Source organism: Coregonus clupeaformis, unplaced genomic scaffold, assembly GCF_020615455.1.
Source record: "Coregonus clupeaformis isolate EN_2021a unplaced genomic scaffold, ASM2061545v1 scaf0037, whole genome shotgun sequence".
Taxonomy (NCBI): domain Eukaryota; kingdom Metazoa; phylum Chordata; class Actinopteri; order Salmoniformes; family Salmonidae; genus Coregonus; species Coregonus clupeaformis.
In genome coordinates, this window is record NW_025533492.1 from 244,874 (window position 1) to 270,000 (window position 25,127).

General features: G+C 43.9%; 1 pseudogene; it reads left to right on the forward strand.

Moving 5' to 3' along the window:
- LOC121555765 overlaps positions 1 to 25,127 on the forward strand; it is a 179,418-nt pseudogene that overhangs the window by 100,580 nt on the left and 53,711 nt on the right.

Below are 25,127 nucleotides of genomic sequence, written 5' to 3' on the forward strand. Positions count from 1 at the left end.
CGTATTGAGTGAGGGGATTCAGGGGGCGTATTGAGTGAGGGGATTCAGGGGGCGTATTGATTGAGTTAGTGGATTCAGGGGGCGTATTGAGTGAGGGGATTCAGGGGGCGTATTGAGTGAGGGGATTCAGGGGGCGTATTGATTGAGTTAGTGGATTCAGGGGGCGTATTGAGTGAGGGGATTCAGGGGGCGTATTGAGTGAGGGGATTCAGGGGGCGTATTGATTGAGTTAGTGGATTCAGGGGGCGTATTGAGTGAGGGGATTCAGGGGGCGTATTGAGTGAGGGGATTCAGGGGGCGTATTGATTGAGTTAGTGGATTCAGGGGCGTATTGAGTGAGGGGATTCAGGGGGCGTATTGAGTGAGGGGATTCAGGGGGCGTATTGATTGAGTTAGTGGATTCAGGGGGCGTATTGAGTGAGGGGATTCAGGGGGCGTATTGATTGAGTTAGTGGATTCAGGGGGCGTATTGAGTGAGGGGATTCAGGGGGCGTATTGAGTGAGGGGATTCAGGGGGCGTATTGAGTGAGGGGATTCAGGGGGCGTATTGATTGAGTTAGTGGATTCAGGGGGCGTATTGATTGAGTGAGTGGATTCAGGGGGCGTATTGATTGAGTGAGGGGATTCAGGGGGCGTATTGATTGAGTTAGTGGATTCAGGGGGCGTATTGATTGAGTGAGTGGATTCAGGGGGCGTATTGATTGAGTGAGGGGATTTACAGATTTATTGATTGAGTGAGGGGATTCAAGCGGTGTATTGATTGAGTGGATTCGGGGGGTGTACTGATTGATTTGATTGGGTGAGTGGATTAAGGGGGTGTATTGATTGATTGATTGGGTGAGTGGATTCAGGGGGTGTATTGATTGATTGATTGGGTGAGTGGATTCAGGGGGTGTAGGGGGTGTACTGATTGGCTGAGTGGATTTGTATTTATTATGGATTCCCATTAGCTGCTGCCAAGGCATCAGCTACTCTTCCTGGGTCCGGCAAAATTAAGGCTGTTATACAATTGTAAAAAATATTACAATGCATTCATTACAGAATCAGTACTAACTTATTCCTTGCCACCCATTCTGAAACTAACTGCAGCTCTTTGTTAAGTGTTGCAGTCATTTCAGTCGCTGTAGTAGCTGACGTGTATAGTGTTGAGTCATCCACATACATAGACACACTGGCTTTACTCAAAGCCAAAGTAATGGGCCTAGACAGCTGCCTTCCTGATTCTACCTGGATTATGTTGGAGAGGCTTCCATTAAAGAACACTCTCTGTGTTCTGTTAGACAAGTACAGTTGAAGTCGGAAGTTTACTTACACTTAGGTTGGAGTCATTAAAACTGTTTTTTCAACCACTCAACAAATGTCTTGTTAACAAACTATAGTTTTGGCAAGTCGGTTAGGACATCTATTTTGTGCATGACACAAGTCATTTTTCCAACAATTGTTTACAGACAGATTACTTCACTTATAATTCACTGTATCACAATTCCAGTGGGTCAGAAGTTTACAGACACTAAGTTGACTGTGCCTTTTAAACAGTTTGGAAAATTCAATTTTTTTTAGAAGCTACTGATAGGCTATTTGACATCATTTGAGTCAATTGGAGGTGTACCTGTGGATGTACTTTTTGGAGAAATGTCCTCTGGTCTGATGAAACAAAAATATAACTGTTTGGCCATAATGACCATTGTTATGTTTATCCTCAATAATTTTCCATCCATGTTTTCAGACCCCGGTGGCTTGTCATTGTTGATAGACAACAATACTTTTTTCACCTCTTCCACACTCACTTTACAGAATTCAAAATTATAATTCTTGTCTTTCATAATTTGGTCAGATATACTTGGATGTTTAGTGTCAGCGTTTGTTGCTGGCATGTCATGCCTAAGTTTGCTAATCTTGCCAATGGAAAAAATCATTAAGTACAGTGGGGGAAAAAAGTATTTAGTCAGCCACCAATTGTGCAAGTTCTCCCACTTAAAAAGATGAGAGAGGCCTGTAATTTTCATCATAGGTACACGTCAACTATGACAGACAAATTGAGGGAAAAAAATCCAGAAAATCACATTGTAGGATTTTTAATGAATTTATTTGCAAATTGTGGTGGAAAATAAGTATTTGGTCACCTACAAACAAGCAGGATTTCTGGCTCTCACAGACCTGTAACTTCTTCTTTAAGAGGCTCCTCTGTCCTCCACTCGTTACCTGTATTAATGGCACCTGTTTGAACTTGTTATCAGTATAAAAGACACCTGTCCACAACCTCAAACAGTCACACTCCAAACTCCACTATGGCCAAGACCAAAGAGCTGTCAAAGGACACCAGAAACAAAATTGTATACCTGCACCAGGCTGGGAAGACTGAATCTGCAATAGGTAAGCAGCTTGGTTTGAAGAAATCAACTGTGGGAGCAATTATTAGGAAATGGAAGACATACAAGACCACTGATAATCTCCCCTCGATCTGGGGCTCCACGCAAGATCTCACCCCGTGGGGTCAAAATGATCACAAGAACGGTGAGCAAAAATCCCAGAACCACACGGGGGGGCCTAGCGAATGACCTGCAGAGAGCTGGGACCAAAGTAACAAAGCCTACCATCAGTAACACACTACGCCGCCAGGGACTCAAATCCTGCAGTGCCAGACGTGTCCCCCTGCTTAAGCCACTACATGTCCAGGCCCGTCTGAAGTTTGCTAGAGTGCATTTGGATGATCCAGAAGAGGATTGGGAGAATGTCATATGGTCAGATGAAACCAAAATAGAACTCTTTGGTAAAAACTCAACTCGTCGTGTTTGGAGGACAAAGAATGCTGAGTTGCATCCAAAGAACACCATACCTACTGTGAAGCATGGGGGTGGAAACATCATGCTTTGGGGCTGTTTTTCTGCAAAGGGACCAGGACGACTGATCCGTGTAAAGGAAAGAATGAATGGGGCCATGTATCGTGAGATTTTGAGTGAAAACCTCCTTCCATCAGCAAGGGCATTGAAGATGAAACGTGGTGGGTCTTTCAGCATGACAATGATCCCAAACACACCGCCCGGGCAACGAAGGAGTGGCTTCGTAAGAAGCATTTCAAGGTCCTGGAGTGGCCTAGCCAGTCTCCAGATCTCCAGATCTCCAAATCTTTGGAGGGAGTTGAAAGTCTGTGTTGCCCAGCGACAGCCCCAAAACATCACTGCTCTAGAGGAGATTTGAGGAATGGGCCAAAATACCAGCAACAGTGTGTGAAAACCTTGTGAAGACTTACAGAAAACATTTGACCTGTGTCATTGCCAACAAAGGGTATATAACAAAGTATTGAGAAACTTTTGTTATTGACCAAATACTTATTTTCCACCATAGTTTGCAAATAAATTCATAAAGAATCCAACTGTGATTTTCTGGATTTTTTTTTCTCATTGTGTCTGTCATAGTTGACGTGTACCTATGATGAAAATTACAGGCCTCTCTCATCTTTTTAAGTGGGAGAACTTGCACAATTGGTGGATGACTAAATACTTTTTTCCCCCACTGTAGTTGGCAATATGATTCAGTTTTGTAATGAAAGAGCCATCCGATTCAATGAATGATGGAGCTGAGTTTGCCTTTTTTCCCAACATTTCATTGAAGGTGCTCCAATGCTTTTAACTATCATTCTTTATGTCATTTATCTTTGTTTCATAGTGTAGTTTCTTCTTCTTTTTATTCAGTTTAGTCACATGATTTCTCAATTTGCAAAACGTTTGCCAATCGGTTGTGCAGCCAGACTTATTTGCCATTCCTTTTGCCTCATCCCTCTCAACCATACAATTTTTACATTCCTCATCAATCCACTGGGATTTAACCGTTTTTACAGTCATGTTCTTAATGGGTGCTTATTAGTAACTGGAATAAGCAATTTCATAAATGTGTCAAGTGCAACATCTGTTTGCTCCTCATTACATACCACGGACCAAGAAATATTATTTACATCAACAACATAGGAATCACTACAAAATGTATTGTATGACCTCTTATACACAATATTAGCTCTCTCCTCCCATTTCTCTCAGCTACCATCGGCCAATCAGTCTCTCCCAGCGTGTGCGTATGTAACCCTGTGTGTCGTCACCCCACAGCGGAGCATGCATGTCTGTCCAACCCCTGTTCTAATGGAGGGAGCTGTGCTGAGACCAGTCAGGGTTATGACTGTGTGTGTGGAGCGGGTTGGAGCGGACTCTCCTGTAGCATCAGTAAGTCTATACACACACACACACACACACACACACACACACACACACACACACACACACACACACACACACACACACACACACACACACACACACACATTCATTAATGTATCTTTACTGTCTCCTAGATGTTGATGAGTGCTCTCCTAACCCCTGTAACCATGGCGGGACCTGCCAGGATCTGGTTAATGCTTATAAGTGTCACTGTCCACCTCAGTGGACCGGCAAGACCTGTCGCATAGGTGAGATACACACATTCTCTCTCTCTCTCTCTCTCTCTCTACACTCTCTCTCTCTCTCTCTCTCTCTCTCTCTCTCTCTCTACACTCTTTCTCTACTCTCTCTCTCTCTACACTCTCTCTACACTCTCTCTCTCCACTCTCTCTCTACTCTCTCTCTCTCTCTCTCTCCACTCTCTCTCTCTGTCTCTCTCTACACACTCTCTCTCTCTCTCTCTCTCTCTCTCTCTCTCTCTCTCTCTCTCTCTCTCTCTCTCTCTCTCTCTCTCTCTCTCTCTCACTCTCTCTCTCTGCACTCTCTCTCTCTCTACTCTCTCTCTACACTCTCTCTCTCTCTGTCTCTCTCTCTCTCTCTCTCTCTCTCTCCACACTCTCTCTCTGTCTCTCTCTCTCTGTCTCTCTCTCTGTCTCTCTCTCTCTACACTCTCTCTGTCTCTCTCTCTCTCTCTCTCTCTCTCTCTCTCTCTCTCTCTCTCTCTCTCTCTCTCTCTCTCTCTCTCTCTCTCTCTCTCTACTCTCTCTCTCTCTGTCTCTCTCTCTCTCTCTCTCTCTCTCTCTCTCTCTCTCTCTCTCTCTCTCTCTCTCTCTCTCTCTCTCTCTCTACTCTCTCTCTCTCTACACTCTCTCTCTCTCTACACTCTCTCTCTCTCTCTCTACACTCTCTCTCTCTCTCTCTACACTCTCTCTCAATTCAATTCAATTCAATTTGCTTTATTGGCATGACGTAACAATGTACATATTGCCAAAGCTTACTTTGGATATTTACATTATTAACATAATTAAAATAATAATAATCAATATTGTCAACGGGACAACATTAACAACAATAACCAAGGGTCAAAATAACCATTGAACAATAACAATATAGAGGACATGTGCAGGTTGGTTGGTCTGTCAGACACTGTCCCTCATCTTATGGCAGGCAGCAATGTAGTGCTCTGCCAACCCACAGCTCTCTGTGTCCTCCCCCAACAGGACGGGGGAGCCTATTCTCATCAGAGAGGTCTTTGATACCTTGAAAAACGGTTTCAAATTTGGGGAAATGACACTCTCTAATTGTTTTATATTTTTGACATTTTGTCAGGAAATGCAGCTCTGTCTCAGGTTCTGCTGTGGTGCAGTGGTCCCACAGCCTTTCCTCTACAGGGAGCCAGGTTTTCCTGTGTCTACCCTTCTCAATGGCAAGGCTGTGCTCACTGAGCCTGTACTTTGTCAAGGTTTTTCTAAGGTTTTGATCAGTAACCATGGTGAAATAGTTTGCCATGGTGTACTGTCGATTTAGGGCCAGATAGCACTGCATTTTACTTTGTGCTTGTGTTTCCCAATAGGTAATGTAGTTTTCTTTTGACTGTGTTGTAATTTGGTTTATTCTGATTGATTGGATGTTCTGGTCCTGAGGCTTCAGTGTGTTAGTAGAACAGGTTTGTGAACTCAGCCCCAGGACCAGCTGGATGAGGGGACTCTTTTCTTTGCTCAGCTCTTGGCATTGCAGGGCTTGGTAATGATATGAGAGGGGGTCACTGTATTTTAGATGTTTCCAAAACTTAATTGCTATTTTTTGAGTTTTTATTATTAGTGGATACTGGCCTAATTCTGCCCTGCATGCATTGTTTGTAGTTTTCCTCTGGACATGCAGGAGAATCTTACAGAACTCTGCATGCAGGGTTTCAATGGGATGTTTGTCCCATTTTAGTGAAATCTTGTTTTGCAAGTGGACCCCACACCTCGCTGCCATAAAGTGCAATTGGTTCAATTACACATTCAATTTGTTTTAGCCAAATTTTAATAGGTATTTCAATTTGAATTTGTCTTTTAATGGCGTAGAATGCCCTGCGTGCGTGCTTTCTCTCTCAGTTCATTCACTGCATCATTAAGGTGTCCAGTTAAACTTATTTTTAAACCGAAGTAATTGTATTGTGTGCAGTACTCTATATATTTTGTTCCAATTGAGAACTTTGGTCTAATTCCCTGAGATCTGGATATTCTCTGGAAAATCATTATTTGAGTCTTTTTGGGGTTTACTGCCAGGGCCCAGGTCTGTCAGTACTGCTCTAGCAGGTCCAGGCTCTGCTGTAGGCCATGTGCTGTGGGTTTACTGCCAGGGCCCAGGTCTGACAGTACTGCTCTAGCAGGTCCAGGCTCTGCTGTAGGCCATGTGCTGTGGGTGACAGCAGGCACAGGTCATCTGCCAAGAGCAGGCATTTAACCTCTGAATTGTGGAGACTAACACCAGGGGCTGGGGATTTTTCTAGAATAGTGGCCAATTCGTTGTTGTAAATATTGAAGAGTGCAGGGCTCAAATTGCAACCCTGGTGAAGGCCCCACCCCTGGTTAAAGAATTATGTTATTTTCTTGCCAATTTTGATGCTGTACGTATTGCCAGTATACATTGATTTAATTATGTAATATGTTTTACCCCCTACACCACTTCCAATAACTTTGTAGAACAGTCCTGTATGCCAAATAGAATCAAAAGATTTTTGGAAGTCGATAAAGCAAGCGTACATTTTGGTATTATTTTGGTGGACATGTTTATCTATCAAGGTGTGTAGGGTGTAAATATGATCGGTCGTGCGATGTTTTGGTATAAATCCAATCTGGCTTTTACTCAAGACATTGAAGCTTATTAAGGAAGTTTAGAACTCTTACATGTATAATGCTACAGAAAACCTTCCCCAGGTTACTGTTCACACAAACGCCTCTGGAATTGTTAGGGTCAAATTATGAGTCCTTGATTCCAGATGTCAGGGAAATAACCTACACTCAGGATCAAATTAAACAGTTTTAATTTAGCCAATTTACATTTTACACTAGTGAATTTGAGCATATCATTTAGGATGCAATCAGGTCTGCATGCTTTTTTTAATTTGAGGGCCTAAAGTTTCTGGTCAGTAATTGGTGAGTCCAGTGGATTTCGATTGTCCTTTTTTTTATTTTTTTTATTTCACCTTTATTTAACCAGGTAAACCAGTTGAGAACAAGTTCTCATTTACAACTGCGACCTGGCCAAGATAAAGCATAGCAGTGCGATAAAAACAACAACACAGAGTTACATATGGGGTAAAACAAAACAAAAATCAAAAAAATACAACAGAAATACAATTAATATACAGTGTGCAAATTTAGCAAGTTATGGAGGTAAGGCAATAAAATAGGCTATAGTGCAAAATAATTACAATTTAGTATTAACACTGGAATGATGTGCAAGAGATGATGTGCAAATAGAGATACTGGGGTACAGATGAGCAAAATAAATAACAATATAGGGATGAGGTAGTTGGGCGGGCTAATTTCAGATGGGCTGTGTACAGGTGCAGTGATCGGTAAGGTGCTCTGACAACTGATGCCTAAAGTTAGTGAGGGAGATAAGCGTCTCCAGCTTCAGAGATTTTTGCAGTTTGTTCCAGTCATTGGCAGCAGAGAACTGGAAGGAATTGCGGCCAAAGGAGGTGTTGGCTTTGGGGATGACCAGTGAGATATACCCGCTGGAGCGCAGACTACGGGTGGGTGTTGCTATGGTGACCAATGAGCTAAGATAAGGCGGGGATTTGCCTAGCAGTGATTTATAGATGGCCTGGAGCCAGTGGGTTTGGCGACGAATATGTAGTGAGGACCAGCCAACAAGAGCGTACAGGTCACAGTGGTGGGTATTATATGGGGCTTTGGAGACAAAACGGATGGCACTGTGATAGACAACATCCAATTTGCTGAGTAGAGTGTTGGAGGCTATTTTGTAAATGACATCGCCGAAGTCAAGGATCGGTAGGATAGTCAGTTTTACAAGGGCATGTTTGGCAGCATGAGTGAAGGAGGCTTTGTTGCGAAATAGGAAACCGATTCTAGATTTAACTTTGGATTGGAGATTCTTAATGTGAGTCTGGAAGGAGAGTTTACAGTCTAACCAGACACCTAGATATTTGTAGTTGTCCACGTACTCTAGGTCAGACCCGTCTAGAGTAGTGATTCTAGTCGGGTGGGCGGGTGCAAGCAGCGTTCGGTTGAAGAGCATGCATTTTGTTTTACTAGTGTTTAAGAGCAGTTGGAGGCTACTGAAGGAGTGTTGTATGGAATTGAAGCTCGTTTGGAGGTTTGTTAACACAGTGTCCAATGAAGGGCCAGATGTATACAAAATGGTGTCGTCTGCGTAGAGGTGGATCTGAGAGTCACCAGCAGCAAGAGCGACGTCATTGATATACACAGAGAAAAGAGTTGGCCCAAGAATTGAACCCTGTGGCACCCCCATAGAGACTGCCATAGGTCCAGACAACAGGCCCTCCGATTTGACACATTGAACTCTATCTGAGAAGTAGTTGGTGAACCAGGCGAGGCAGTCATTAGAGAAACCAAGGCTATTTAGTCTGCCAATAAGAATGCGGTGGTTGACAGAGTCGAAAGCCTTGGCCAGGTCAATGAAAACGGCTGCACAGTACTGTCTATTATCGATCGCGGTTATAATATCATTTAGGACCTTGAGCGTGGCTGAAGTGCACCCATGACCAGCTCGGAAACCGGATTGCATAGCAGAGAAGGTACAGTGGGATTCGAAATGGTTGGTGATCTGTTTGTTGACTTGGCTTTCAAAAACTTTTGAAAGGCAGGGCAGGATGGATATGGGTCTGTAACAGTTTGGATCTAGAGTGTCACCCCCTTTGAAGAGGGGGATGACCGCGGCAGCTTTCCAATCTCTGGGGATCTCAGGCGTTACGAAAGAGAGGTTGAACAGGCTAGTAATAGGGGTTGCGACAATTTCGGCGGCTAGTTTTAGAAAGAAAGGGTCCAGATTGTCTAGTCCAGATGATTTGTAGGGGTCCAGATTTTGCAGCTCTTTTAGAACATCAGCTGTCTGGATTTGTGTGAAGGAGAAGCGGGGGGCATGGGCAAGTTGCAGCGGAGGGTGCAGAGCTGGTGGCCGGGGTAGTGGTAGCCAGGTGGAAAGCATGGCCAGCCGTAGCAAAATGCTTGTTGAAATTCTCGATTATTGTAGATTTATCGGTGGTGATAGTGTTTCCCTAGCCTCAGTGCAGTGGGCAGCTGGGAGGAAGTGCTCTTATTTTCCATGGACTTTACAGTGTCCCAAAACTTTTTGGAGTTAGTGCTACAGGATGCAAATTTCTGTTTGAAAAAGTTAGCCTTTGCTTTCCTAACTGCTTGTGTATATTGGTTCCTAACTTCCCTGAAAAGTTGCATATCACGGGGGCTATTTGATGCTAATGCAGTACGCCACAGGATGTTTTTGTGCTGGTCAAGGGCAGTCAAGTCTGAGGAGAACCAGGGGCTATATCTGTTCTTAGTTCTGTATTTTTTGAATGGGGCATGTCTATTTAAGATTGAGAGGAAATTACTTTTAAAGAACAACCAGGCATCCTCTACTGACGGAATGAGATCTATATCCATCCAGGATACCTGGGCCAGGTCAATTAGGAAGGCCTGCTCGCTGAAGTGTTTTTGGGAGCGTTTGACAGTGATGAGGCACAGAGCTTTATAGCTCTTTCTAATCCATTCAGCGCCTCATGAATTTGGCATTGTTCTGCTTTTGTGTCAATCTGAACGGTGTTGTAGAGTGCTTTAAAATGGGTTGTCCATATGTCACCATTTTGTATCACTAATTCCTATAGTTTTTTTTGTTTTTTCAATTTTGCCAGAAGTTGTTTGTGTTTATGGATTCCTCAATTAGTGTCAGTTGCTTCCTGTTGTATTGTGCTTTGGTTCTGAGTCTACATTTATAGAGTTTTAAAGACTCACAGTAATGAAGGCGTAATTCACCATTATTTGGGTCTCTGTGCCTTTGGTTTGATAGTGTTCTAAGTTTTTTTTCCTTATAATTTTACAATCTGCATCAAACCAGTTGATGATGTCATCTGTGGTCTTTTTTTAATTTATTTTTTTATAAACTTCAGTTCTTTTGCCATTTGTCTGAATATATAGTAGATGTTTTTTACTGCTAGATTGATCCCTTCTTTACTGTGAGTGGATAAGTTATCTTACATTTACATTAGAGTCATTTAGCAGACGCTCTTATCCAAAGCGACTTACAGGAGCAATTAGGGTTAAGTGCCTTGCTCAAGGGCACATCGACAGATTGTTCACCTAGTCGGCTCGGGGATTAGAACCAGCGACCTTTCGGTTACTGGCACTATGCTCTTAACCACTAAGCTACCTGCCGCCCTAGTGGGTTCCAGCAGCTGCTCCAGACGCAGAGAGTCTCCTCCTGCCAGTGGCCAGGTCCCGGTGCGCTGCGTATGCCCGCTGTAGAACACCACGTATGTATCATGGCGGGGCCCGTTAGCCGTACGCAGCTCCAGGAAGGCCTTGAGCTTGGCCTGCAGGGCCTCCAAGGTCACCAAACGTCTCCATCATGTGGTGGGAGAAGAGGCGCTGCACGCTGTTCAACCTCAACAACCTGGCCGTCTGGGCTGCTGTAGCTGGTAGGGACGACCACAGCGTAGCCTATACACGTGCCCCCCAGGCAGCTGCCCAGCTTATGGAAGAGCCCGTGGGCCAGAGACTCCAGAGGGAGGACCACCCTTATCTAAGAGTGTTTGGATATTTTGGTTACTGGTTGCTTTCTGGTATTCTTCTGTGCTGTTTTGAGCCCATCTGTATGAATTTCTGATGTTGTACAGCTTACTGGCTTGTTTCCATGTCTGTTCTTTTGAGGAACAACGTAATTTGGCTGTGATCAGACAGAGGTGTTAGTGGCTTGATGGTGAATGAGCTGAGAGAGAAAGGGTCAGTCTGTAATCATATAGTCTACTGTGCTGTGGCCAAGAGGTGCGCAATAGGTGAATCTCCCCAAAGAGTCCGCCGTAACCTACCATTGACAAAGTACAAACCCAGACTTCGACAGAGCTGCAACAGATCCCTTCCGTTTTTGTTGATGGTGCTCTCTCTCTCTCTCTCTCTCTCTCTCTCTCTCTCTCTCTGCTCTCTCTCTCTGTCTCTCACTGTCTCTCTGTCTCTCTCTCTCTCTCTCTCTCTGTCTCTCTCTCTCTCTCTCTCTCTCTCTCTCTACACACTCAATTCAATTTCAATTCAATTTAAGGGCTTTATTGGCATGGGAAACGTGTGTTAACATTGCATACAATAAATATTAACAGTAAACATTACACTCAGAAGTTCCAAAAGAATAAAGACATTTCAAATGTCATATTGTGTCTATATACAGTGTTGTAACAATGGGCAAATAGTTAAAGTACAAATGTGGAAATAAATAAACATAAATATGGGTTGTATTTATTTCTCTCTCTCTCTCTCTCGTTCTCTCTACACTCCTCTTCAACCTCGTTTTGTCTTGTTTTCTCAGTTGGATTTCTCTATTGCCTTCATTCACTGTGTCTTTCACTGTAACATAGTACTTAATGAACATCGAGTGTAGGAGGTGGACTCATAAGTATAATCATTATGTTTGCCTGTCTTCACTCTAACCATGCCGTGTTATTTACCCGCCTCCTCTCCAGATGCCAACGAATGCGACAGCAAGCCCTGTGTCAACGCCAACTCCTGCCGCAACCTGATTGGTGGATACTTCTGCGAGTGTGTCGCTGGTTGGACGGGGCTGAACTGTGATATCAGTTAGTAGAACTAAGACTGTTCTGAACACCTGTCTTCTCTGTGTCTGTCAGGACAGTGTAATGCTTAACTGCAGAATAGTGTAAATGATCCTACACTATGTGTCCCAAATAGCACCCTTTTCCATTTTTTTGTGCACTACTTTTGACCATAATGGGTAATGCACTATATAAGGAATAGAGTGAACATTTATTTTGGGGGGTACTTATTTTTTAGAGGGTGAACAGATTCATTACTACATTATCACAGACAAACTTGATTATCATGTTTAATACATGCTAGTAGATAACTTGTCTTACACATGATACATTATCTTTTGTTTTGTAGATCTCAACGACTGCAAAGACCAGTGCCAGCACGGAGGAACCTGCAGGGTATGTTGTCTCTCTCTCTCTCTCTCTCTCTCTCTCTCTCTCTCTACATCTCTCTCTCTCTCTACATCTCTCTCTCTCTCTCTCTCTCTCTCTCTCTCTCTCTCTCTCTCTCTCTCTCTCTCTCTCTCTCTCTCTCTCTCTCTCTCTCTACATCTCTCTCTCTCTCTCTCTCTCTCTCTCTCTCTCTCTCTCTCTACATCTCTCTCTCTCTCTCTCTCTACATCTCTCTCTCTCTCTCTCGCTCTCTCTCTACATCTCTCTCTCTCTCTACATCTCTCTCTCTCTCTACAATTCATTTTCAGTTTCAATTTAAGGGCTTTATTGGCATGGGAAACGTATGTTAACATTGCCAAAGTAAGTGAAACAGATAATAAACAAAAGTAAAATAAACAATAAATATTAACAGTAAACATTACACTCAGAAGTTCCAAAGGAATAAAGACATTTCAAATGTCATATTATGTATATATACAGTGTTGTAACAATGTACAAATAGTTAAAGTACAAATGGGAAAATAAATTAACATAAATATGGGTTGTATTTACAGTGGTGTTTGTTCTTCACTGGTTGCCCTTTTCTTGTGGCAACAGGTCACAAATCTTGCAGCTGTGATGGCACACTGTGGTTTTTCACCCAGTAGATAAGGGAGTTTATCAAAATTGGGTTTGTTTTCGAATTCTTTGTGGATTTCTGTTATCTGAGTGAAATATGTGTCTCTAATATGGTCATACATTTGGCAGGAGGTTAGGAAGTGCAGCTCAGTTTCCATCTCATTTTGTGGGCAGTGTGCACATAGCCTGTCTTCTCTTGAGAGCCAGCTCTGCCTACGGCGGCCTTTCTCAATAGCAAGGCTATGCTCACTGAGTCTGTACATAGTCAAAGCTTTCCTTAAGTTTGGGTCAGTCACAGTGGTCAGGTATTCTGCCACTGTGTACTCTCTGTTTAGGGCCAAATAGCATTCTAGTTTGCTCAATTTTTTTGTAAATTCTTTCCAATGTGTCAAGTAATTGTCTTTTTGTTTTGATGATTCGGTTGGATCTAATTGTGTTGTTGTCCTGGGGCTCTGTGGGGTCTGTTTGTGATTGTGAACAGAGCCCCAGGACCAGCTTACTTAGGGGACTCTTCTCCAAGTTCATCTTTCTGTAGGTGATGGCTTTGTTATGGAAGGTTTGGGAATCGCTTCCTTTTGGGTGGTTGTAGATTTTAACGGGGTGGGGGCAGACCTCAGACCTCACATCCATAAAGAGCAATGGGTTCTACAACTGATTCAAGTATTTTTAGCCAGATCCTAATTGGTATGTCAAATTTTATGTTCCTGTTGATGGCATAGAAGGCCCTTCTTGCCTTGTCTCTCAGATCGTTCACAGCTTTGTGGAAGTTACCTGTGGCGCTGATGTTTAGGCCGAGGTATGTATAGTTTTTTGTGTGCTCTAGGGCAACAGTGTCTAGATGGAATTTGTATTTGTGGTCCTGGCAACTGGACCTTTTTTGAAACACCATTATTTTTGTCTTACTGAGATTTACTGTCAGGGCCCAGGTCTGACAGAATCTGTGCAGAAGATCTAGGTGCTGCTGTAGGCCCTCCTTGGTTGGGGACAGAAGCACCAGATCATCAGCAAACAGTAGACATTTGACTTCAGATTCTAGTAGACTTTGCCTTTGTTTTGTTTTGTTTGTTTATCAATTAGGGTGTGCAGGGTGAATACGTGGTCTGTCGTTGTCACGCCCTGGCTCTGGGGACACTGTTATGTTGAGCCAGGGTGTGTAATTCTATGTTTGTATTTCTATGTTGGCCTGAGTGACTCCCAATCAGAGGCAACGAGTGTCAGCTGGTTGTCTCTGATTGGGAGCCATATTTAACTGTCTGTCTTTCACTTTGTGTTTGTGGTTTCTTGTTCTTATTTGGTTTGTGTTAAACCGTAGACATCACGTTATCGTCCGTTGTTTTGATCGTGTGATCATTCTATTAATAAATATGTACGCATTCAACGCTGCGCCTTGGTCTCTCCCTGACGATCGTGACAGAAGAAACCACCAAGATGTGACCAAGCAGCGTGTCCAGGAGCCATCGCCAGGGAGATCTCTAACAGATCTCCTTCGCCTCCTCGACTGGGTCAAGCCGGATGAGGAGGAGAGGGGCTTGACATTGTGGCAGAAGGGCGAACGGCTGGCGAGGGACATGGAGACCTTGGCCACGGGTAGGAGTGAAGCCCAGAAAATTTTTAGGGGGGCTAACGCCGTGGGACGACGGGCCAGCAGGAGACCGCGGCAGAGCGGCCCAGCGGATTGGCAGAGGAGGCCGCCAGGTTACGGGGGCCACTGGTCGAAGAGGGGGTGGAAGATGTAGAGGCACGGCGAGAGGTACTGGCGTGTGTTGCCAGTCCGGTCCGGCCTGTTCCTGATCCCCACGTAGGGCCAGTGGTGTGTGTTCCCAGTACGGTCGGCCTGTTCCTGCCACTGCGCCCAAGTCTACGGTGCGCACGCCAGCTCGGCCCGGCCCATTCCTGCTCCCCGCACCAAGTCAGTGGTGCGTTTGCGTCAGCCCAGTCCGGCCCGTTCCTGCTCTCCGCACCAAGTCTGTGGTGCGCGTCGCCAGCCCAGTCCGGCCCATTCCTGCTCCCCGCGCAAGTCAGTGGTGCGTTTCGTCAGCCCAGTCCGGCCCGTTCCTGCTCTCCGCACCAAGTCTGTGGTGCGCGTCGCCAACCCAGTCCGGCCCATTCCTGCTCCCCGCACCAAGTCTGTAGTGCGTATCGTCAGCCCTGTCGGCCCGCTCCTGCTCCCACACCAAGCCAGTGGTGTGCGTCGTCAGTCCAGCACGGCCCGTGCCTGTTCCCCACACCAAGCCAGTGGTGTGCGTCGTCGGTCCGGCACGGCCCGTGCCTGTTCCACTGGTGCCTGGTCTGGCACCGGTCAGATGCGTTACGCCGGAGCTAGAGCAATCCGCTCCATCAGTGGGCAGTCCAGCTCCGGCCAGCGGGCCAGACCGGACCAGGGGTACTTTGGGGGTTGAAGAGGGAGTGGGGATCAGGCCCGAGCCGGATCCGCCGCCAAGGCGGAGTGCCCACCCGGTCCCTCCCCTGTGGTATTTAGTTGGCGCGGTCGGAGTCCGCGCCTTTAGGGGGGGGTACTGTCACGCCCTGGCTCTGGGGACACTGTTATGTTGAGCCAGGGTGTGTAATTCTATGTTTGTATTTCCATGTTGGCCTGAGTGACTCCCAATCAGAGGCAACGAGTGTCAGCTGGTTGTCTCTGATTGGGAGCCATATTTAACTGTCTGTCTTTCACTTTGTGTTTGTGGTTTCTTGTTCTTATTTGGTTTGTGTTAAACCGTAGACATCACGTTATCGTCCGTTGTTTTGATCGTGTGATCATTCTATTAATAAATATGTACGCATTCAACGCTGCGCCTTGGTCTCTCCCTGACGATCGTGACAGTCGTATGGTAATTTGGTAAAAAGCCAATTTGACATTTGCTCAGTACATTGTTTTCACTGAGGAAATGTACGAATCTGCCGTTAATGATAATGCAGAGGATTTTCCCAAGGTTGCTGTTGATGCATATCCCACGGTAGTTATTGAGGTCAAATTTGTCTCCACTTTGGTGGATTGGGGTGATCAGTCCTTGGTTCCAAATATTGGGGAAGATGCCAGAGCTGAGGATGATGTTAAAGAGTTTAAGTATAGCCAATTGGAATTAGTGGTCTGCATGTTTGATCATTTCATTTAGGATACCATCAACACCACAGGCCTTTTATGGGTTGGAGGGTTTGTATTTTGTCCTGTAGTCCATTCAATGTAATTGGAGAATCCAGTGGGTTCTGGTAGTCTTTCATAGTTGATTCTAAGATTTGCATTTGATCATGTATATGTTTTTGCTGTTTGTTCTTTGTTATAGAGCCAAAAAGATTGGAGAAGTGGTTTACCCATACATCTCCGTTTTGGATAGATAGCTCTTCGTGTTGTTGTTTGTTTAGTGTTTTCCAATTTTCCCAGAAGTGGTTCGAGTCTATGGATTCTTCAATTACATTGAGCTGATTTCTGACATGCTGTTCCTTCTTTTTCCGTAGTGTATTTCTGTATTGTTTTAGTGATTCACCATAGTGAAGGCGTAGGCTCAGGTTTTCTGGGTCTCTGTGTTTTTGGTTGGATAGGTTTCTAAATGTCTTTCTTAGGTTTTTGCATTCTTCATCAAACCATTTGTCATTGTTGTTACTTTTCTTAGGTTTTCTGCTTGACATTTTTAGATTTGATAGGGAAGCTGAGTGGTCAAATATACTGTTTAGATTTTCTACTGCCAAGTTTACACCTTCACTATTACAGTGGAACGTTTTGTCCAGGAAGTTGTCTAGAACGGATTGAATTTGTTGTTTCCTAATTGTTTTTTGGTAGGTTTCCACACTACTTTCCTTCCATCTATAGCATTTCTTAATATTATTCAGTTCCTTTAGCTTTGATGCCTCATGATTGAGTATTGCTCTGTTCAAGTAGACTGTGATTTTGCTGTGATCTGATAGGGCTGGCTGAATGCTCTGAGAAACTCTGGGTTGAGGTCAGTGATAAAGTAATCTACAGTACTACTGCCAAGAGATGAGCTATAGGTGTACCTACCATAGGAGTCCCCTCGAAGCCTACCATTGACTATGTACATACCCAGTGTGTGACAGAGCTGCAGGAGTTGTGACCCGTTTTTGTTGGTTATGTTGTCGTAGTTGTGCCTAGGGGGGCATATGGGGGAGGGAATGCTGTCACCTCCAGGTAGGTGTTTGTCCCCCTGTGTGCTGAGGGTGTCAGGTTCTTGTCCAGTTCTGGCATTTAGGTCACCACAGACTAGTACATGTCCCTGGGTCTGGAAATGGTTGATTTCCCCCTCCAGGATGGAGAAGCTGTCTTCATTAAAGAATGGGGATTCTATTAGGGGCATTTAGGTAGCACACAGGAGGACTTTTTTCTCTGTTGAGTTCATTTGCGTTTGAATTTCTAGCCAAATGTAAAATGTTCCTGTTTTAAATAATTTAATAGAGTGAGGTAGGTATGCTCTATACCAAATTAGCATACCCCCTGAGTACCTTCCCTCTCTACACATCTCGCTCTACCTCTCTCTCTCTCTCTCTCTCTCTCTCTCTCTCTCTCTACATCTCTCTCTACATTTCTGTCTCTCTACATCTGTCTCTCTACATCTGTATCTCTACATCTCTCTCTCTACAGCTCTCTCTCTACATCTCTCTCTACATCTCTCTCTCTCTACATCTCTCTACATCTGTCTCTCTACATCTGTATCTCTACATCTCTCTCTCTACAGCTCTCTCTCTACATCTCTGTCTACATCTCTCTCTCTCTACAACTCTCTAAATCTCTCTCTCTACATCTCTCTACACATCTCTCTACACATCTCTCTCTACATCTTTCTCTCTACATCTCTCTACATCTCTCTTTAAATCTATCTCTCTCTAAATCTCTCTACATCTCTCTCTACATCTCTCTCTACATGTTTCTCTCTCTCTACTACTCTCTACATCTCTACATCTCTCGTTCTACGTCTCTCTCTTTCTCTACATCTTTCTCTACATTTCTCTCTTTCTCTACATCTCTTTCTCTACATCTCTCTCTCGCTCTAAATCTCTCTCTCTCTCTACATCTCTCTCTCTCTACATCTCTCTCTCGCTCTACATCTCTCTCTCTCTCTCTCTACATCTCTCTCTCTCTCTACATCTCTCTCTCTACATCTCTCTCTACATGTTTCTCTCTCTCTACATCTCTCGCTCTACATCTCTCTCTCTCTCTCTACATCTCTCTCTCTCTACATCTCTCTCTCTCTCTCTCTCGCTCTACATCTCTCTCTCTCTACATCTCTCTCTTTCTCTACATCTCTCTCTCGCTCTACATCTCTCTACATCTCTCGTTCTACATCTCCTCTCTCTCTCTCTCGACATCTCTCTCTCTACATCTCTCTCTCGCTCTACATCTCTCTCTCTCGCTCTACATCTCTCTCTCGCTCTACATCTCTCTCTCTCTCTACATCTCTCTCTCTCTCTACATCTCTCTCTCTACATCTCTCTCTACATGTTTCTCTCGCTCTACATCTCTCTCTCTCTACATCTCTCTCTCTCTCTACATCTCTCTCTCGCTCTACATCTCTCTCTCTCTCTCTACATCTCTCTCTCTCTCTACATCTCTCTCTACATCTCTCGTTCTACATCTCCTCTCTCTCTCTACATCTCTCTCATCTCTCTCTCGCTCTACATCTCTCTCTCGCTCTACATCTCTCTCTCGCTCTACATCCCTCTCTCTCTCTCTACATCTCTCTCTCTACATCTCTCTCTACATGTTTCTCTCTCTCTACATCTCTCGCTCTACATCTCTCTCTCTCTCTCTACATCTCTCTCTCTACATCTCTCTCTCTCTCTACATCTCCCTCTCGCTCTACATCTCTCTCTCTCTCTCTACATCTCTCTCTCTACATCTCTCTACATGTTTCTCTCTCTACATCTCTCGCTTTACATCTCTCTCTCTCTCTCTACATCTCTCTCTCTCTCTACATCTCTCTCGCTCTACATCTCTCTCTCTCTCTACATCTCTCTCTCTCTCTACATCTCTCTCTACATCTCTCGTTCTACATCTCCTCTCTCTCTCTACATCTCTCTCTCTCTCTCTCTACATCTCTCTCTATATATATATATATATCTCTCTATGGTTACCTGTGTGTGTTGTAGGACTTGGTGAATGAATTAACCCTTTATGGTTGCCTCTAGTTAACCCTTTATGGTTGCCTCTAGTTAACCCTTTATGGTTGCCTCTAATTAACCCTTTATGGTTGCCTCTAGTTAACCCTTTATGGTTGCCTCTAGTTAACCCTTTATGGTTGCCTCTAGTTAACCCTTTATGGTTGCCTCTAATTAACCCTTTATGGTTGCCTCTAGTTAACCCTTTATGGTTGCCTCTAGTTAACCCTTTATGGTTGCCTCTAGTTAACCCTTTATGGTTGCCTCTAATTAACCCTTTATGGTTGCCTCTAGTTAACCCTTTATGGTTGCCTCTAGTTAACCCTTTATGGTTGCCTCTAGTTAACCCTTTATGGTTGCCTCTAATTAACCCTTTATGGTTGCCTCTAATTAACCCTTTATGGTTGCCTCTAGTTAACCCTTTATGGTTGCCTCTAGTTAACCCTTTATGGTTGCCTCTAGTTAACCCTTTAGGGTTGCCTCTAGTTAACCATTTATGGTTGCCTCTAATTAACCCTTTATGGTTGCCTCTAGTTAACCCTTTATGGTTGCCTCTAGTTAACCCTTTATGGTTGCCTCTAGTTAACCCTTTATGGTTGCCTCTAGTTAACCCTTTATGGTTGCCTCTAGTTAACCCTTTATGGTTGCCTCTAGTTAACCCTTTATGGTTGCCTCTAGTTAACCCTTTATGGTTGCCTCTAGTTAACCCTTTATGGTTGCCTCTAGTTAACCCTTTATGGTTGCCTCTAGTTAACCCTTTATGGTTGCCTCTAATTAACCCTTTATGGTTGCCTCTAGTTAACCCTTTATGGTTGCCTCTAGTTAACCCTTTATGGTTGCCTCTAGTTAACCCTTTATGGTTGCCTCTAGTTAACCCTTTATGGTTGCCTCTAGTTAACCCTTTATGGTTGCCTCTAGTTAACCCTTTATGGTTGCCTCTAGTTAACCCTTTATGGTTGCCTCTAACAGGACTTGGTCAATGGGTTCCGCTGTGTGTGTCCTGCTCGCTCTACAACTCTCTCTCTACATCTCGCTCTCTCTACATCTCTCTCTACATCTCTCTCTACACATCTCTCTCTACACATCGCTCTCTACATATCTCTCTCTACACATCTCTCTCTCTACATCTCTCTCTCTACATCTCTCTCTACATCTCTCTCTCTCTGTACATCTCTCTCTACATGTTTCTCTCTCTACATCTCTCTCTACATGTTTCTCGCTGTACATCTCTCTCTACATGTTTCTCTCTCTACATCTCTCTCTACATGTTTCTTTCTCTACATCTCTCTCTCTCCATGTTTCTCTCTCTCTACTACTCTCTACATCTCTCGCTCTACATCTCTCTCGCTCTCTCTCGCTCTACATCTCTCTCTCTCTACATCTCTCTCTAAATCTCTACACATCTCTCTACACATCTCTCTCTACTACTCTCTACATCTCTCGCTCTACATCTCCCTCTCTACATCTCTCTCGCTCTACTTCTCTCTCTCTCGCTCTACATCTCCCTCTAAATCTCTACACATCTCTCTACATCTCTCTCTACACATCTCTCTCTACATCTCGCTCTCTCTACATCTCTCTCTCGCTCTACATCTCTCTCTACATCTCTCTCTCTCGCTCTACATCTCCCTCTAAATCTCTACACATCTCTCTACACATCTCTCTCTACATGTTTCTCTCTCTACTTCTCTCTCTCTCTCGCACACTTTTTATCTTTCTCTGTCCCTCTCTCTATCTCTGTACATATTTCTCTACATCTCTCTACATCTCTCTCTACATCTCTCTCTCTACATCTTTCTCTACAGCTTTCTCTAAATCTCTCTCTCTACATCTCTCTCTTGAAATCTCTCTCTCTACATCGCTCTCTCTACATCTCTACATCGCTCTACTTCTCTCTACATCTCTCTACATGTTTCTCTCTACATCTCTCTCTCTCTACTACCTTCTACATCTATCGCTCTACATCTCTCTCTCTCTCGCTCTACATCTCTCTCTCTACATCTCTCTCGCTCTACATCTCTCTCTCTACATCTCTCTCTCTACATCTCTCTCTCAACATCTCTCTCTTTCTACATCTCTCTCTCTCGCTCTACATCTCCCTCTAAATCTCTACACATCTCTCTCTACATCTCTCTCTCAACATCTCTCTCTTTCTACATCTCTCTCTCTCTCGCTCTACATCTCTCTCTCTACATCTCTCTCTCAACATCTCTCTCGCTCTACATCTCTCTCTACATCTCTCTCTCAACATCTCTCTCTTTCTACATCTCTCTCTCTCGCTCTACATCTCCCTCTAAATCTCTACACATCTCTCTCTACATCGCTCTCTCTCTCTCTCTACACATCTCTCTACATCTCGCTCTCTCTACATTTCTCTCTCGCTGTACATCTCCCTCTCTCTCTCTAAATCTCTACACATCTCTCTACACATCTCTCTACATCGCTCTCTCTATCGCTCTACATCTCTCTCTCTACATCTCTCTCTCTCTACATCTCGCTCTCTCTACATCTCTCTCTCGCTGTACATCTCTCTCTCTCGCTCTACATCTCTCTCTACATGTTTCTCTCTCTACATCTCTCTCTACATCTCTCTCTCCATGTTTCTCTCTCTCTCTACTTCTCTCTACCTCTCTCTCTCTCGCACACGTTTTATCTTTCTCTGTCCCTCTCTCTATCTCTGTACATATTTCTCTACATCTCTCTCTAAATCTCTCTACATCGCTCTCTCTACATCTCTCTCTGCATCTCTCTCTTTACATCTCTACAACGCTCTACATCTCTCTCTCTCTACATCTCTCTCTAAATATCTCTCTCGAAATCTCTCTCTCCATGTTTCTCTCTCTCTACATCGCTCTACACATCTCTCTACACATCTCTCTACACATCTCTCTCTAAATCTCTCTACATCGCTCTCTCTACATCTCTCTCTTTACATCTCTACAACGCTCTACATCTCTCTCTCTCTACATCTCTCTCTAAATCTCTCTCTCTACATCTCTCTCGAAATCTCTCTCTCTCCATGTTTCTCTCTCTCTACTTCTCTCTACATCTCTCTCTCTCTACAACTCTCTAAATCTCTCTCTCTACATCTGTCTATCTTTCTCTACATTTCTCCCTTTATCTACATCTCTCTCTACATATCTCTCTACATCTCTCTCTAAATCTCTCTCTACATCTTTCTCTCTACATCTCTACATCTCTCTTTAAATCTCTCTCTCTCTAAATCTCTCTCTACATGTTTCTCTCTCTCTACTACTCTCTACATCTCTCTACATCTCTCGTTCTACATCTCTCTCTTTCTCTACATTTCTCTCTCTCTCTACATCTCTCTCTTTCTCTACATCTTTCTCTACATTTATCTCTCTCTCTACATCTCTCTACATCTCTCGTTCTACATCTCTCTCTTTCTCTACATTTCTCTCTCTCTCTACATCTCTCTCTCGCTCTAAATCTCTCTCTCGCTCTACATCGCTCTCTCTCTACATCTCTCTCTTTCTCTACATCTCTCTCTCGCTCTACATCTCTCTCTCTCTCTCTACATCTCTCGTTCTACATCGCCTCTCTCTCTCTAAATCTCTCTCTACATCTCTCTCTACATCTCTCGTTCATTTCTCTCTTTCTCTACATCTTTCTCTAAATCTCTCTCTCTCGCTCTCTCTCTCTACATCTCTCTCTCTATATATACAGGTAAAAGTCAGTAAATTAGAATATTTTGAAAAACTTGATTTATTTCAGTAATTGCATTCAAAAGGTGTAACTTGTACATTATATTTATTCATTGCACACAGACTGATGCATTCAAATGTTTATTTCATTTAATTTTGATGATTTGAAGTGGCAACAAATGAAAATCCAAAATTCCGTGTGTCACAAAAATTAGAATATTGTGTAAGGGTTACATTTGAAGACACCTGGTGCCACAAACTAATCAGCTGATTAACTCAAAACACCTGCAAAGGGCTTTAAATGGTCTCTCAGTCCAGTTCTGAAGCCTACACAAACATGGGGAAGACTTCAGATTTGACAGCTGTCCAAAAGGCGACCATCGACACATTGCACAAGGAGGGAAAGACACAAAGGTTATTGAAGAAGAGGCTGGCTGTTCTCAGAGCTCTGTGTCCAAACACATTAATAGAGAGGCAAAGGGAAGGAAAAACTGTGGTCAGAAAAAAGTGTACAAGCGATAGGGATCACCGCGCCTAGTCAAGATTGTGAAAAAAAACCCATTCAAAAATGTGGGGGAGATTCACAAGGAGTGGACAGCTGCTGGAGTCAGGGCTTCAAGATCCACCACCAGAGACGCTTGAAAGACATGGGTTTCAACTGCCGCATACCTCGTGTCAAGCCACTGTTGACCAGAAACAGCGCGGCGTCTCACCTGGGCTAAGGAAAAAAAGAGCTGGACTGCTGCTGAGTGGTCTAAAGTCATGTTTTCTGGCGAAAGCAAATTTTGCATTTCCTTTGGAAATCGAGGTCCCAGAGTCTGGAGGAAGACAGGAGAGGCACAGGATCACGTTGCCTGAAGTCTAGTGTAAAGTTTCCACCATCAGTGATGGTTTGGGGTGCCATGTCATCTGCTGGTGTCGGTCCACTCTGTTTCCTGAGATCCAGGGTCAGCGCAGCCGTCTACCAGCAAGTTTTAGAGCACTTCATGCTTCCTGCTGCTGACCTGCTCTATGGAGATGGAGATTTCAGGTTCCAACAGGACTTGGCGCCTGCACACAGCGCAAAATCTACCCGTGCCTGGTTTACGGACCATGGTATTTCTGTTCTAAATTGGCCAGCCAACTCCCTGACCTTAGCCCCATAGAAAATATGTGGGGTATTGTGAAAAAGGAAGATGCAGAATGCCAGACCCAACAACGCAGAAGAGTTGAAGGCCACTATCAGAGCAACCTGGGCTCTCATAACACCTGAGCAGTGCCAGAAACTCATCGACTCCATGCCACGCCGCATTAATGCAGTAATTGAGGCAAAGGAGCTCCAACCAAGTATTGAGTATTGTACATGCTCATATTTTTCATTTTCATACTTTTCAGTTGGCCAACATTTCTAAAAAATCCCTTTTTGTATTAGCCTTAAGTAATATTCTAAATTTTGTGACACACGGAATTTTGGATTTTCATTTGTTGCCACTTCAAATCATCAAAATTAAATGAAATAAACATTTGAATGCATCAGTCTGTGTGCAATGAATAAATATAATGTACAAGTTACACCTTTTGAATGCAATTACTGAAATAAATCAAGTTTTTCAAAATATTCTAATTTACTGACTTTTACCTGTATATATATATCTCTCTCTATGGTTACCTGTGTGTGTTGTAGGACTTGGTGAATGAATTAACCCTTTATGGTTGCCTCTAGTTAACCCTTTATGGTTGCCTCTAGTTAACCCTTTATGGTTGCCTCTAACAGGACTTGGTCAATGGGTTCCGCTGTGTGTGTCCTGCGGGCTACTCTGGAGACCACTGTGAGAGAGATGTGGATGAGTGTGCCGGTTCTCCCTGTCTGAACGGCGGGCGATGCCAAGACCAGGTCAACGGGTTCAACTGCCTCTGTCTGGCCGGATTCTCTGGACAATTCTGCCAAGTTAGTACTGTGCAATGCTCAAACCCTTCCCCTGCCTCCAAACTCCTTAATAACTAAGGCATCAAACAGAAGAAAATGTACTAAAATAGGGAGAGACTACCTGGAATTGTCCAATAAGAAACAGTCGTATAGATTTTCCGTTCCAAAATGTTTTTAAACATTTTCTAATGTGTGCCCTAATGAACATGACCCTAGATTGCTTTAGCTCTGGTTTGATTACAGTCGTCCCATGACTGATGTTTAAAGCCAAGGCGTTGTAAAGCTGCTGCTGTGTGTTGGAGACATTCCTCAGAGTTTAAACCCAGACTCTCTGAGGTTTCTGACCTCTCCCTTCCTTCGAGGGCTTCTCTCTCTCTCTGTGGGGTGGGGGTTATTGGCTGGGCTGTTTAGTACTGAACTGATAATATGTTAGATATTAG